Consider the following 13,863-nt stretch of genomic DNA (forward strand, 5'->3'; position numbering starts at 1 on the left):
ATATGTGGGGGACACATAAGGGGTCGCAGACTGTTTAGTTGGTGAAAAAGGGGTCAGGACGTGAAAAAGGTTCGGGACCACCGTGTTAGGTGGATAATGATGAAAATTTTTTTCCTTCAAATCAATACTTCGAATGCCTTTATTAACTCTCAGGGGCAATGGCGGATACAGCCGGCGGGCAACCGGGCATTTTCCCGGTGGGCCGGTCATGCTTCGGGCCGATCAAAACAGCAAAGTATTTCGGGCCTGTCTATTTACATCAAAATGTCAATTTTGCGCGCATGTGTTTAGAATAACGCAAATTCGCAAAACACAGACTCAGCTCCTTATTACGCATGGTCTAAAGCTTGCGGGTGGAGGGAGGCAAGGCCGTCACCAAGAGGGTGGGGGATTTCTGAAATGGGGCTGCCCAGGGCCTGATTACCACACAGGCTGACTAAGCCTAGGCCTGGACCCCATGTTCCTAAGAGGCCCCAAATTATTCAAAGAATTATGCATAGCATTGCAACAATATGAAAAATACATGCATTTTTTTTAAATAAAAATTTATGACTGATTAATTGAAAAAAAATTTCTTTAAAGAGGAATTTTTAATCATTCTGCCAGTAACGAATTTCCTTGGTCACGATTATGAGGAAGAACAAAAGGAATTCATAAATGCACACAAGTGATTTATACATAGTTGTGTGATTAGACAAAGAGACCTTCAAAAGTGCATTCGTGTTTTAAAAATGTAAATCAAACACTGCATAGTCTTCAGGGGGCCTCCGAATTAATTTGGGCCTAGAGCCTCACTTTTAGTTAGTCGGGCCCTGGGGCTGCCAATATATTTTTGGTGGTATAAGAAAAAATAAATGTATAAATTTAAAAAAAAAAAAAAAAACAGGGAAACCTTAGCGGTCGTAAAAAGTTAAAATACTTTTAGTTCTTTTGACGCTTTTATTTATAAACCAGAAAGTCGCTCGTCATAGTTCGACGGGTGAAAATTTGCTTCTACATTTGAACGCAGCATTTGCCTGTTTGGTGATATCTTGGTGGTTAAGTTTTAACTCTAACACCAGTTAACATTAAGCTCCAGACCTTTCCCTGCATGTCAAACATTACCAAAACACATTATCAAACTATTATGCCGTGGCGCGAGTTTCTTTGTTGAAACACAGGGGTTACTTTATCATCGTCTATTATTTATATGAGGATGACAATTCACAATTGCTCTAAAATGCAACTTACAACAAGGGCCGACGTGAGGTCATGTCAGCTTATTGGAGAATAGGGGTCCGGCACGGAATTGGAATTGAACTCGTGCAGAGGGTAAAATATCCAAATGGTGAAAGATGTAGAAGGGGCCTGTGAAAAAAATTGACCTATGTCATTTTTTTTCCCTTTTGCTCTCGGCGACCCTGTTTATAACAATTGAAATAGAAGTGACAAAATATTTTTCCCTGTAAAATTATTTAAAAAAATGCAATTTCAAAATACTAATGAGGACACAAACATTATCAAATAAAAGGCCAAAGGCCGCCGAAATGTGAGTTTCAAACATTTTTTGACGAAACAAAGTATTCTGTACGCTGTACAAACTCACGGTTTCCGGCCCCTCAGTTTAAAAAGAAAATAAGTTGATAAAAACCAATGTCGAAAGAATTCCGGTGGTCCCCAGAACCTCCCCCCCTCCTCCTCCCAATATCATCGAAGATAGTGTAACATTTAAATTTTTGGGCTTCAATTTTGAATAACTTCATAAGAGAACAGTCGAATCCACTACCGCTATAACATGGAATTACAGTTTCGAAAATTTGCTGGAGGAAAGCACTCGAAACTCTCCCATTTTTTTAAACATTCCCAAGATGGTCTAAAACTGTTTTTAAATTAACGGTATCAAAAATTTTCTGGGAAAGTCCCTGTCCCCTCCTCTCTCGACATCATCAATGAAGGACGTTTTAAATCTCGTTTTTAGTGCTTCAATTTCGAAAATTTTCCGGGTTGAGCCTCCTGAAAACTCTTTTTCCTAACATCACTAAAATCTCGTTTTCAGTGCTTCAATTTCGAAAATTTTCCGGGTTGAGCCTCCTGAAAACTCTTTTTCCTAACATCACTAAAGGTCAGCAAAAATTTCGTTTTTGGAACTTAACTTTCGAGTTACTGCCGGTGCCTTAGTCTACACCAAAAAAGGCTTTTAAGACTTCAATTTGAAAATTTTCTGGTGATGGCCTCGGAATCTCTCTCGACTTAAAATCACCAAAGATCTTCTAAAACTGCGTTTTCGGAGCTAATATTTTTTTAAAAAATTTCAGAGGAGAGCTCCCGGAACCGCTCTTCATAGTTATACTCGAAGATAATTTAAAATTTTTTTTTTTTTTTGAATTTCCACTTCCGAAAAATTGCAGCAGGAGAAACCCTGAACCTACGCTCCCCTAACATCACCAAATATTCTCTAAAATTGAGTCTTTAAGACTACAAGTTCGAAAATTTTGAGGGGGAGAAGCCCCCTGGACCCCCTATTTCAGACTCAATGTTAATCTTTCCATTAATTTTATATTGCTAATACTTTAATGCCTTTCACAAGCCAGAAAGCTAAGTCCACTCTTTCTCTTTCTCTTTTTGTATTGATACATGCGTTTGAAAAAAAATTAAGGGGTTGCCAAACTCGTACCCGAGCCCTCCCACCAGGATTTTGACCTCGTATTGAGTCTGGGGGTCGTCTGGGTATGACAGTATAAAAAAGGGAATGTTTATGACAGGGCCCAGTAATGTATGTTTGTGTCGCTCTCGACACAAAGTCTTACCTATCACGTCTTAGAACCTATCACGTTCTAGGATAGCCCTGGTCTTTCACCCATGAACATCACTAGATCAGTTTCATAAAACAGGGCAATTAAATTACTGACTGCAGAAAAGGACATACTAGCCAAGCAGTGTTATCATTACGGAAATATTCAATCAAGTTCCAGGCATTATAAAAATACTTAAATGGACAATTACGATCACAATTTTCCCCCAAAATGAGGTTTAGCTAATACTGTATCAATTTGTTCACCATTAAAGCGCAGAAGTGTTCCTATATCTGTTAAATTTCATTTAAATAAAACATATTTAGTTGTTAAGAATAATTTCGTCATGTTTAAGTGATATCCCAATCGTTAGGTAAAATTTAATATCTATAAGAGCTATGGGGCCGCTACATCTCCTAATGCCAGGGCTGATTTTTTCAACCAATCCGCCACTGCTCAGGGGTGCCCAAAGGGGGAGGGGGAGGGATTATGGCGCAAGTTGCGCTATCAAAATTTTGGAAGGAGGGCGGGGGGGGGGGGGGTTAAAGGTTTTATTTATTTATTTAATTTATTCATGGATTTATTTTAAATTTTAAGTTAGTCATTTTATTTTATTGTTTATATTTTATTTCGTTAATTTATTTAGTTTGTGTGTGTGTGACATTAGCGTAGCACAGAACTTTTCTAATAAAATAATAACAATAATAATTTAAAATAAATAAATAATATTTATTAAAAAATAATAAAAAAATATGTAAAAAAAGAGAAATAAAATAAAAATAAGGGAAAGAGAGTTGAGATTTGTGTGTGTGTGTGTGTGGAGGGGGAGAGAATTTGCGGCATTGAACTTCAGGGGGCTGGGCAACCCCATTAACCCTATAATGTTATATACAATTTTATGTTTAATTAAATTAGCAGCCTCAAACACAATTTAAATATTGTAACGGATCCGGCGAGACTTCCAACTTTCTTGAAAGGACGACACAGTTCTTGATAAAAACACAGGAGCTTTATTTACACTATGTACAGAAGAAATCGTTAACAACTGCTAAATTAATCATCAGCAATTAAGCAAATGTCACTCAACACCGTAAACTCAACACTCAACGGTTACACACGTATTTACTTCCAAATACGAAAACAACACAGCGAAATGCCTCGCAATAAACAAAGCTAATACACTCTCAGTACGAATTCTCAATCGAAACTAAACTCTTTATCAGGCGGGATGCTTTTATAAACATCGAAAAGTTCCCACAACATTCGAAATCCTTCTCGAAATGCGTAGACCGTTATCTCATCTCATTCACAAACTCTATCAATGAAAAAAAAAGAAATAGGGGGGGGGTCGTATACTTCAGTCAAATGTAAATGGGCTGTATATTCATTACGGGAAACTATTTACAGGTTACGTTACTACAATAATTACTATTTACAGAATTTGTAACAATATTATAGCACACTAGCAAAAATACCCGCGTTGCCTGGGTCAGTAACAATTACTAGAAACAATTGCTACTTTCATTCGTTATCTGTTTTAACTGAATGAACTAAAAACCGAACCTTACCAATAAAAGTAAAATAGCAGTAAGTATAAATAAAATAGTAAAAGAACAAAATAATATTCATTTAGAAACGACATTTAAGGGCATTCAAATTTGCAGAACTTCCAAAATATGAAATTAAACCTCACTTGTTTAAAAAAAAAATATCAGTTGATTTTTTTTTTTTTTGAACATACGAGTCTCAAACCATCTTTATATGGCTATTGAAGTACAAATATTTAAAAAAATGTAGCTGCACATAATACCCCTTTACTTGCTCTTGTTATTTTGGAAAATTTCAAATTATTGTGGGCTCTTGGTGCGATTTAAAATGTTACCAAATGTACCATAATCGTTTTGGAATGCCTTGGATAATGCTCCTATACTTTGTAAAACTGTATGCTACTAATATCTGTCCAAGAGGTATTGTCACCAAATACTGAGATACTTCTGGTGACCATAAAATGAGGCTAAACATTTTCATCCGAAATGTTTCCAAAAAAAGTAGTAAAATTTGACGATTGTTTGAAATTTTGCAGAAAGACAAATTAATGTAAGTTTTTGTGCTCTTTATGGATTTGCCTAATTTAGTTGGCGGATCATTTTGCATTTTAACAAAAGTTTTAAAGATTCTTTTAATGGTGATATTTTGGTTACATCTTGGAAATCGAGAAACAGTATTACGTAGTCTTTAGTCTTAACAACAGTTGAAAAAATTGCCAAGTCCCTCAGCTATTGAAAATTTTACGCAAAAACGTTTGGCAGCATTCTTGATGGTCGATTGGATAATGAGCAAGTGTCCAATGACAAATAAAACAAACTACTAATTGTATTAAAGTTCAATCAAAATGGAAAATAATCAGCCAAATCCATTTATTATTTCCCTATCTTGTGCGAAAATGTTACTAAGATTTGACTTCAAAAAAGCTTTAAGCTGTCAGACGAAAAGCAAAAATATTCAACAATACAACCATTCAACAGAGTAAATTTTCTGTCCCAATTTCATTTCCATTACACTGCATGAATTCCATTACTACAAAATTCTCATCACAGCAAAATGTGTAGCCCTTTGAAGTTCTTTCGATGGAACTTCCCCATATTTGCCTTTTTAAGGTACATAACAATGAAGAGGAGAAATTGATCAGATGAAAATATTTTCAAAATTTATTGAAAAATTGTACAAGTTATTACAACTTAGAGCTCAGGTATTATGTACATAAAAGAGTTTAAAACAGTCTATTTCATACAAAACAATAAAACTTCAACTTGACACATTAAGTTCATAACAGACATAAAAGAGTTTTTTTCTTTTCTTTTCTTTGTGTAAAATACACAATTAAAATTCTCATAAATATACAATATAGCTACAGTTGGAGAAAAAAAAATATTCTTTGCTTTTTCATATATATACACAAATAAAAGCTACTATTGAAATATAAATTTCCTGTATAAAATGTTTTTTTGACACATAGAAAAATAACCTAACTGATAATAATTACTTCATCCCTTGATTGAAAACCTGATACTTATTATGAAAAATTAATTTAAAACATATATATATATATATATATTTTAATTTAATACGTATTGTTATGTTTAATTTTAGATCATAACATTAATACTTAAATGTAAAATACTACATAAAAAAAAAGATAATATATACATATATAAAATTTGTATCAAGATAGAAACCATCAAAATTAGATAAAAATTGAATATTTAGTCCATATAATAAGAAAATGTATCGAATCAATATGAAAACCACTTGATCTGTTTTAAATGATCTTGCAGTATGATTGAGCTTGATATTTCAGAATTGATAGGTTTTTCTAGCCATCACTTATTATACGATATTATAATTAAAATAGAGCTGAAATTTTACCAGTAGATACATGTAACCAAACTTAATAGCAGTTGTTTGGATTGGTTATACAAACAATAACAAACCGAAACAACAAAATATAATATGCAAAAATTAAATAACAATGCATAGTCCAGACTCGTGTAAAACATATTTAAGTACTATTAAAAGTACACAAACTAAAATAGAAGACTAATGGATGGTTTACAAATGTTTCCATTACATATAGAGCAACTTTAAAAACTATTTTCCGAATTATTAATGACCATAAATAAAATAAAATCACTAAAAATATTGTGAAAAAACTCAGCCAAAAGAATCTCCCAATGTTAAGATCTACAAAAAAAAAAAAAAAGTCTAAATATAGAAAATGAATGATGGTTGAAAAGTGCGAGAATCAATCATTTTATTGATTTGTCAACAACACAAAAAACTTTAAATATACCACTGAATCAAAGAATATTTTGTGCAAGAACATGCCAACAACATTTCATATAAAAATAGTGAAAAATAATAAATAAACCAATTTTATTGCAACACACACAAGGTAAAATCAGCGATGTTTGCAATTTCATTGCTGAGGATGAAAGAACTGACTACGCATAAAATAATTGAAAAACACAAATGAATAAAAAATGTTGAAGGTTAAAATCAAACATCAACATATATTAAAATTTCTTCATTCTTTTACACATTAAATATGCAAATTTGTGTCATACTGCTGCCCTGAAATAATTTTAAACATTCCTTCTTAATTCAGATTAAAATTTATTTTTATACAAATTTTAAAAAGAAAGCTAAATATACACCATATGAATTGTTTTAAAAACAAAGAATGCATTCTTTTAACCAGCATGTTTTTGCAACATGTATGTTACCCACTACTCATTAGATTAAAATGTTTTTTTTTTATATATTTTTTATTTTATTGACAGCTTAATGTGTCTACTCTTCCACACAACAAATCTATTTTTAACATTACAGTCATGTTTTACATGAAAAATTAACAAATAATAAATGAAAATCTAAAAATTTAAGCAGAATTCTAGGATATAATCTTTAAAACAGAATTCCATACTCAGATGACAGCAGTAGTAGTTTTAAAATATAATCATTTTTTTGCAAAAACACATTTTATTTAATTTTTTTAAATGTAAACACAAATTCTTTCATTTTTCGATTAAATATACATTAAAAATCAGTAAATTCCCCTCCTGCCTCCTCCCCATGCCTTAAGTATTTCCCCCCCTTTATTGCCATTCTTCATACAGCACTAAAAGGAATGAAGTAATACTTCACAGTTCTGCAAGCCAATTTGCCATTCATTACAATTGTAAGCACTATACTTATTTACAAAAATAATTATATGTATATTATAATCACTATGTACAAAATAAAAATCATATGAGGCAGTGAGAAGCAAAGGGATCTAAGTGGCGAAATTAAAAATTTGGAGATAACCAGTACAAATGGTAGGTGAACCTCTCCCCCTTCTTGGGGCAAGATATAGTACTAGTAGCCCTGGTAGGTGCTTCAATACAGCATGATTTAGAAAAACTTTTCAATGAAAGTCTACCTAGAACCTTATCTTTAAACGCGCTTTACTCATAACTTGAAAATGTTCACTTACATCCCTTTGCTTCCCATTGCCTCATATAAAGAATACAACTCCTATCACAGTTATCACATAATGCAGATTATAAATGAACTATGAGAGTAAAATATCATAATTTGTACTTAACCGTGAAGTGGAAGTTTAAATAAATCGCACAATAAATATATATATGCGTGTCTGTGTATATACAGATATACAAAAAAAGGTTCTTATAAAACAAGGCAAGCACATCCTAAAAATTACTGAAGCATACTTAAAAGATTATCAACTCCTATTTGGTTTATTTTCTCCAGCAGTAACTAAAAAATAAAAAAATTAGTTCTTTTGAGTAAAAATAAACAATTCATTTATTATACAATATCAAAATTAAAATTGTTTCACAGGCTCATCTAGTTGACTTTTTAGATGAGTAGGAGGATGAGGGTGGAGGGTAGGGGACCACTTTAAATAAAGTTTGATTCACAAAATATACATCAGCACAAAATTTAAGAATAAATGCTTGTCTAACAGAAATGCAGAAATGTATTGGATCTATCTGGTAGGGAAGGAAGAGATCGCCGATCACTTGAGCCGTTTAAGCTTTCTTGGTGGGTGCCAAATATGGGAAAAGAGTCACAGTTATTCTTATCAAAAAACTAGATAAGGAAATATGATTGTTTGAAAACGTCAGACAAGTAGTTCTAACAGGTATTGCAATGTAAGGTAATGGAAAAAATGATTATTAATCACACTTAATTATTTTTTGAACAAAAACCATTTATTAGCAGGAGAACAATTTTTGCTTTGAATGGACTATAGTACTACAGATTCTTGTTTTTTTTAAAATGAAAGTATAAGGGATGATATGCCCCCCCCCCCGAGCTGGGGGAGGGGGATGTGGCTAAATTACTGCAACAGATAATTTTCCAGCGTTGATAATTACTGATTCAAAGTAATAATGCATTGTGATGTCCAGGATTTTTCACAGGGTCCATTTTTTGGGAAAAATCAATTAATTTTGTGGAAAATGAAATAATGTTTCAAAAAAATTTCTTTCCTTTTTTTTTTTTTTTGTAGAAACGTAGTTTTAGAATTTTGATGGTGCAAATACTGCATTATTGAAACTTAAAGTTGAGTGTCTTCCTCTTTTCTGTTGACAATATCATTATTGAGTGTTTCAATTATTTGTGGTATCTAGTATTTGGGGGGGGGGGGGGGTGCATGATGAGCACCACTCAAGTATCAATATTTATTTACCATTCTACATTGTGTTAAATTTTCCTAGAAATGTTATATGTATAGCATTTAAAATAACTGTAACAAAAAAATAAAATTCAGGCAGGGGCATTTAACTTTTTAGCCCAGGAGACTTTTAAAGAGCACAGAATTTCGTTAAAAACTTATAAATTCCGTGATTTTAATAAAAATTAAAAGATATTTTATTTGTTTAGACCTTAATAAAGCATACTAAACGTCAAAAAATCGAAAACCCCCCCCGATTCCCATAGCGGTGCAAAGAGATTGCAATCCTCAAAGTGAAGGCACCAAAGGTATAAAAACGGATTGTAAAAGAAATATTTTTGATAAAAATATTTTAGAATTGCATTTTAAAGGCCTATGATAAGCATATCAGTAATACCTATATACACAGTTGAAGAAAAAATAAAATTAAAACCATCGTTAAGCATTTTAATTTTTGAGTCATACTAGAAAATGGAATTTTGCTATAAAAACTTGAAATAAGCTTCTTAGATACTTTTCATTTATTTGTATGTTAATAAAACGAAGTTAGCTTCAAAAAAGAATAACATATGATTCTCATATCGGATGTAAAAAGATTGCACTTTTCAAAATGTAGGTCTCTAAAGAAAAAATCTGTAAATAAAAGAATTAAAGTTAATCACCCTTTTAGCATCCAAAAACCAAACCCAAATAATTTTCTCCAAAAAAAAAAAAAAGAAAAAAAAACAGTTACACATCACACCGCACCCATAGTATTTTCTCATCAAGTCACCAAAAAGGTTTAACAACGCCAGACGCTAAGTGGCAGTAGCGATATTTTTGAAGTTGGTAACCCTTTCTGAAGCGATCACATTTTTTTCCCCACCCCTACTATCCATTTGTAGTTCTAAGTTCATTTTGCTCATGTATATAATTGTTTACTAAATCATTAAATGAAAAAATGTTCTCTCGCAACTTCTGGTTGTGCTGGTGAGCTTTTTGCACTGATGAAGAGGCTCCATTGTAGTCTTGAAATAGCTATATGCTGTATTTTCTTCAATATTTGTGCTTTATTTACGTTGTTTTTTCACCTTAATCATACTAAATCATTAGCTGGGAGAAAAGTGCTTACCACGCTTTTTTTAGAGAAGTTTACAGCTTTTTCAGAGAAGCTTACAACAACACCACAGCAAAATAGCAATGATAAAACAAACAAGCAAAATTATTTAAAACCAAACTGAATTTCAGCTGTTAATTTCCTTCAAAGAAACACAAACAAGCATTATATTTATTTTGCAGGTAGTTATTTATCACTTGCAGGAGCATCACAAGAGTCCTGATTTTTTTTTTTTTTGCAAAATTAGCAGATTTTGTATAAGCTCATCCCTCTAATTTAATTTTAAAAAAGGTTCCAAAACTTATTGCTTTTATGCACAGGAACATGCGTTATTTTGATTGCAGATTTGCTTTTCAATAAACAATTTATTGAAAGATGCATTTTTCTTTATCAGAATTTTGTGAAGGGTCCGTTTTGGTTGATCGGGATTTTGTGAAAGGCCTGTTTTGGTTGATCGGATTTTTGTGAAGGGTCCGTTAACAGACCCAAATTTTCTCTGGCCAGACCCCTGAATGAATGCCACTTTATTTGTTTTTTAAGTTTCCAACTAAAGTTGAAGCAAACCTAACCTAGCAGAGTCATAATACTGTCATCAGGATCTGTGTAGCCTTCACAATGCTGCCAGGCTAGGTTTGTCCCAGTAACTTTTTTTAAATAAAATTTTTGATGTTCCTATTGTGTAGAACAAGGACAATTTGAGTAAGAACATTTGGAAAAAGAAAGGAAAAGGAAAGTGCTGAACTTACACTTTTGGAATATGAGAGGAAATCAAAAAAAAAAAAAAAAAGTAAACAATCAAGCAATCTACTCATCCTTTCTTCCAAATTTGTGATCCATTCTATACATAAAGTAAGGTTGAATTTTAGATATACAGTGAAGCACCGTTTATATGTTTCTCTTTTATACGTTTTTAAAATTGGTCCCTGCAGAGTCTAATACACACTAACCTATACCTATTATACGTTTTTTCATTTGTACGCTTTTTTCGTACAGTCCCTTCAAAAACGTATAAATGGTGCTTCACTGTAGTTTTGTTTATAATTGCTTTAAAACCAATTAATTATCCAAAACAGAAGAAACGGAACAACTACTACTGAGATTAAAATGATGGGAATCATAAATATTCAAATGTATATTGCAAAATGAAGTAATACATAACATTAATTGCAACAGTCACTCCAACTCGTAAATAATATATCAAAGGGATTGAATCAATGTGCACTCTTCTGAGGTTGAACAGAAAAGATGTCTCCATAAATTGAAGATTAAATGAAATTAGCAAGCAAAGTCAACTACTGATAATACTTCACATAAACTTTGGAATCAAATAGCAGAATAAAACAGATATTTAAAAACAATTGACTGAAGTCAGTAAAATCTAATTTAGACACATCTGAAAAAAATTGACTGCAAACCAAATAATTATTTAAAAGAGCAGAAACTAGCAAAATAATATATTAAAAAGACTAAAGGGACATAAATTAGCAAACTTGAAATAAATGTAATTGGAATTAACAAATTTCATGTTATGTGAATTAACAATAACACAATTAATCACTTCACCTTGAAAATGAACACCGTAATCTTAATTTATCATAACAAATCCCTTTAATCTTCAAAAATAAACAAAAACAATAATACTAACTCACTTGAAACACAATAAAAAAGCAAAAAGTAAATAAATTGACATTTATTTGACAAAAATTTAAGGTACGTAGAATGAGGGAGGGAAAACAAAAATGAAGAAAAATAAAAACCCTATGAAGCTGATTACGGTGTTAATTAAAGGAAGATGCACATAAAATTAACAGGAAGGTGGCCACAGATAGTGCAAAATATTTTCCTCATTCAATCATTAATTTTTACTTATACCTTTCATGATCAAACGGGGTGAGTTCATGACAGTTAGAGTGGGATTGTGCTAAACAAATTGCGGTATAACTATAAGAGGTAGGATGCTGTTTATATTATATAACAGATGGAAGGTTTGAAATGTGCTGCACTCTGTTTTATCATTTTTCTAACTTAATCTAACCTATTGGTATTGGTACATATGATAGGAAACAAACTCACCCATTTGATGGTATAGCATTCGAATGCTACTTGATGCATTGATAAATATAACTCATCCCCTCCATTTTTTAGAGTTATAAATGAAGTACAATATACTACAGATTATCTGCAAAATAGGTTGACCATGACCATAGAAAAACAAATTTGGCAGATAATGCACAAAATAGGTTACAAAAAACAATATTTGTGTAGAATAGCTGAAAAAAAATCAATTACACTTATAGATACAGTAGTCTTGAAAATAGGAGTCTCAAAATTCCGAGGTTTCGCTTAATTCGAGGTGCTTTGTTGATATTTTTAAGGTATATCTACCTTTAAAAGACAAAAAAGTTTTAATCTGAAAATTGAAATATTTTGCCATGTAGAACTTTCCTAACAACATACAATAAGGTAATAAAACTATTTTGAAAGTTTTATGCCAATAACACTTGCAAAGTGGTACAAGGGCGCCCATATAGGGGGACAAGGGGGGGGGGGGTTCAAGCCCCCCTTTGAAATTAGAACTTCCTTGCTTTTAGTACTTTTTTCCTTGCAAAAATGTAAAAACATTTCTTCTCCAGCCATTAATGAATAAGTTATTAAAAATGTTAAACTTTGATGACTCTAATCTGTCCTGAAATCAGTTTTCCCGGGGAAAATATCCAGCTAAGCCACGAGGAAAATATTTGAGCCCCCCAGTGCAACTTTGCATATGGGCGCCCATGAAGTGGTATGAAATATTCAATGACGGCTAGAGATGGATTAAGAGATGCCTTGGAGAAAGCAGGTTGACACAAAAAATAACTTGAAACTAAAAAACTTTTGCCTCAAAGAACGAAGAAACAGTTCTTTTGGAATATACGATTCCAATTAAAAAATAAGTGCAAAACTTGACACTGTACGAAGCGTATATATAAAATTTTATCCTTCTATGACGGCTACATCCAAATTCTTCCCCTTGCTGATAAGGATGACAGGTGAGCTGTCAGAGTAACTATTGTCTGGAACTTCCTTTGTGCAAGGAAAGAAACTTAAAAAGCAGGTTCAATACAAATCCGTATGTCCGCCATTACTGGTCACGAAAACAATTATAAATCCCTGCGGAAAGCATTCGCCAAGGGAAAGATAACACGCCAAATTGTTGCACTCCTTTCGAAAGAGCGTCCGGTTCTCCGGAAAATTCTTGGAAGGTGCCTTGTAAGTGTGAAGCTAGCCATAAATAATAGGGTGCTTTCATGTGATCGTTTTTCCCAATTTTCAATAGTCTTTCTCGCTAAAATTATTTTCCGATACAGAACTTTAAGACGATTTCTTAGCGTACTTTCTATGTCATAATGCTCGCATACTAATTCCGGTTGGCAAAAACAATGAAAAATAATTATTACTATAAATAGACATGGTACGAAGTTTCGGCTATTTCACCACAGCATCGTCCTGGTCGAATCATGAGAAGTGATTCTGACACTTCAGCAGATATTTTATGTTGAAATAAATAAAGATTTATGTTGCGAGTTTCATTTTACAATTGTAATTACATAAAATAGTGTCCTTTAAGTTTACGCAATTATGCCATACAATGAAATAAAGTAGATAAGTACATTTAACTAAACTGATTGTAAGTATTGAACACTTGAAACCAGAAATTGTCCAGAAATTAATTGCATATGCTTTTAATTGAACGTTTTTGGAGAAAAATAAGTTTA

This window comes from Uloborus diversus, chromosome 6 (genome assembly GCF_026930045.1).
Source record: "Uloborus diversus isolate 005 chromosome 6, Udiv.v.3.1, whole genome shotgun sequence".
Taxonomy (NCBI): Eukaryota; Metazoa; Arthropoda; class Arachnida; order Araneae; family Uloboridae; genus Uloborus; species Uloborus diversus.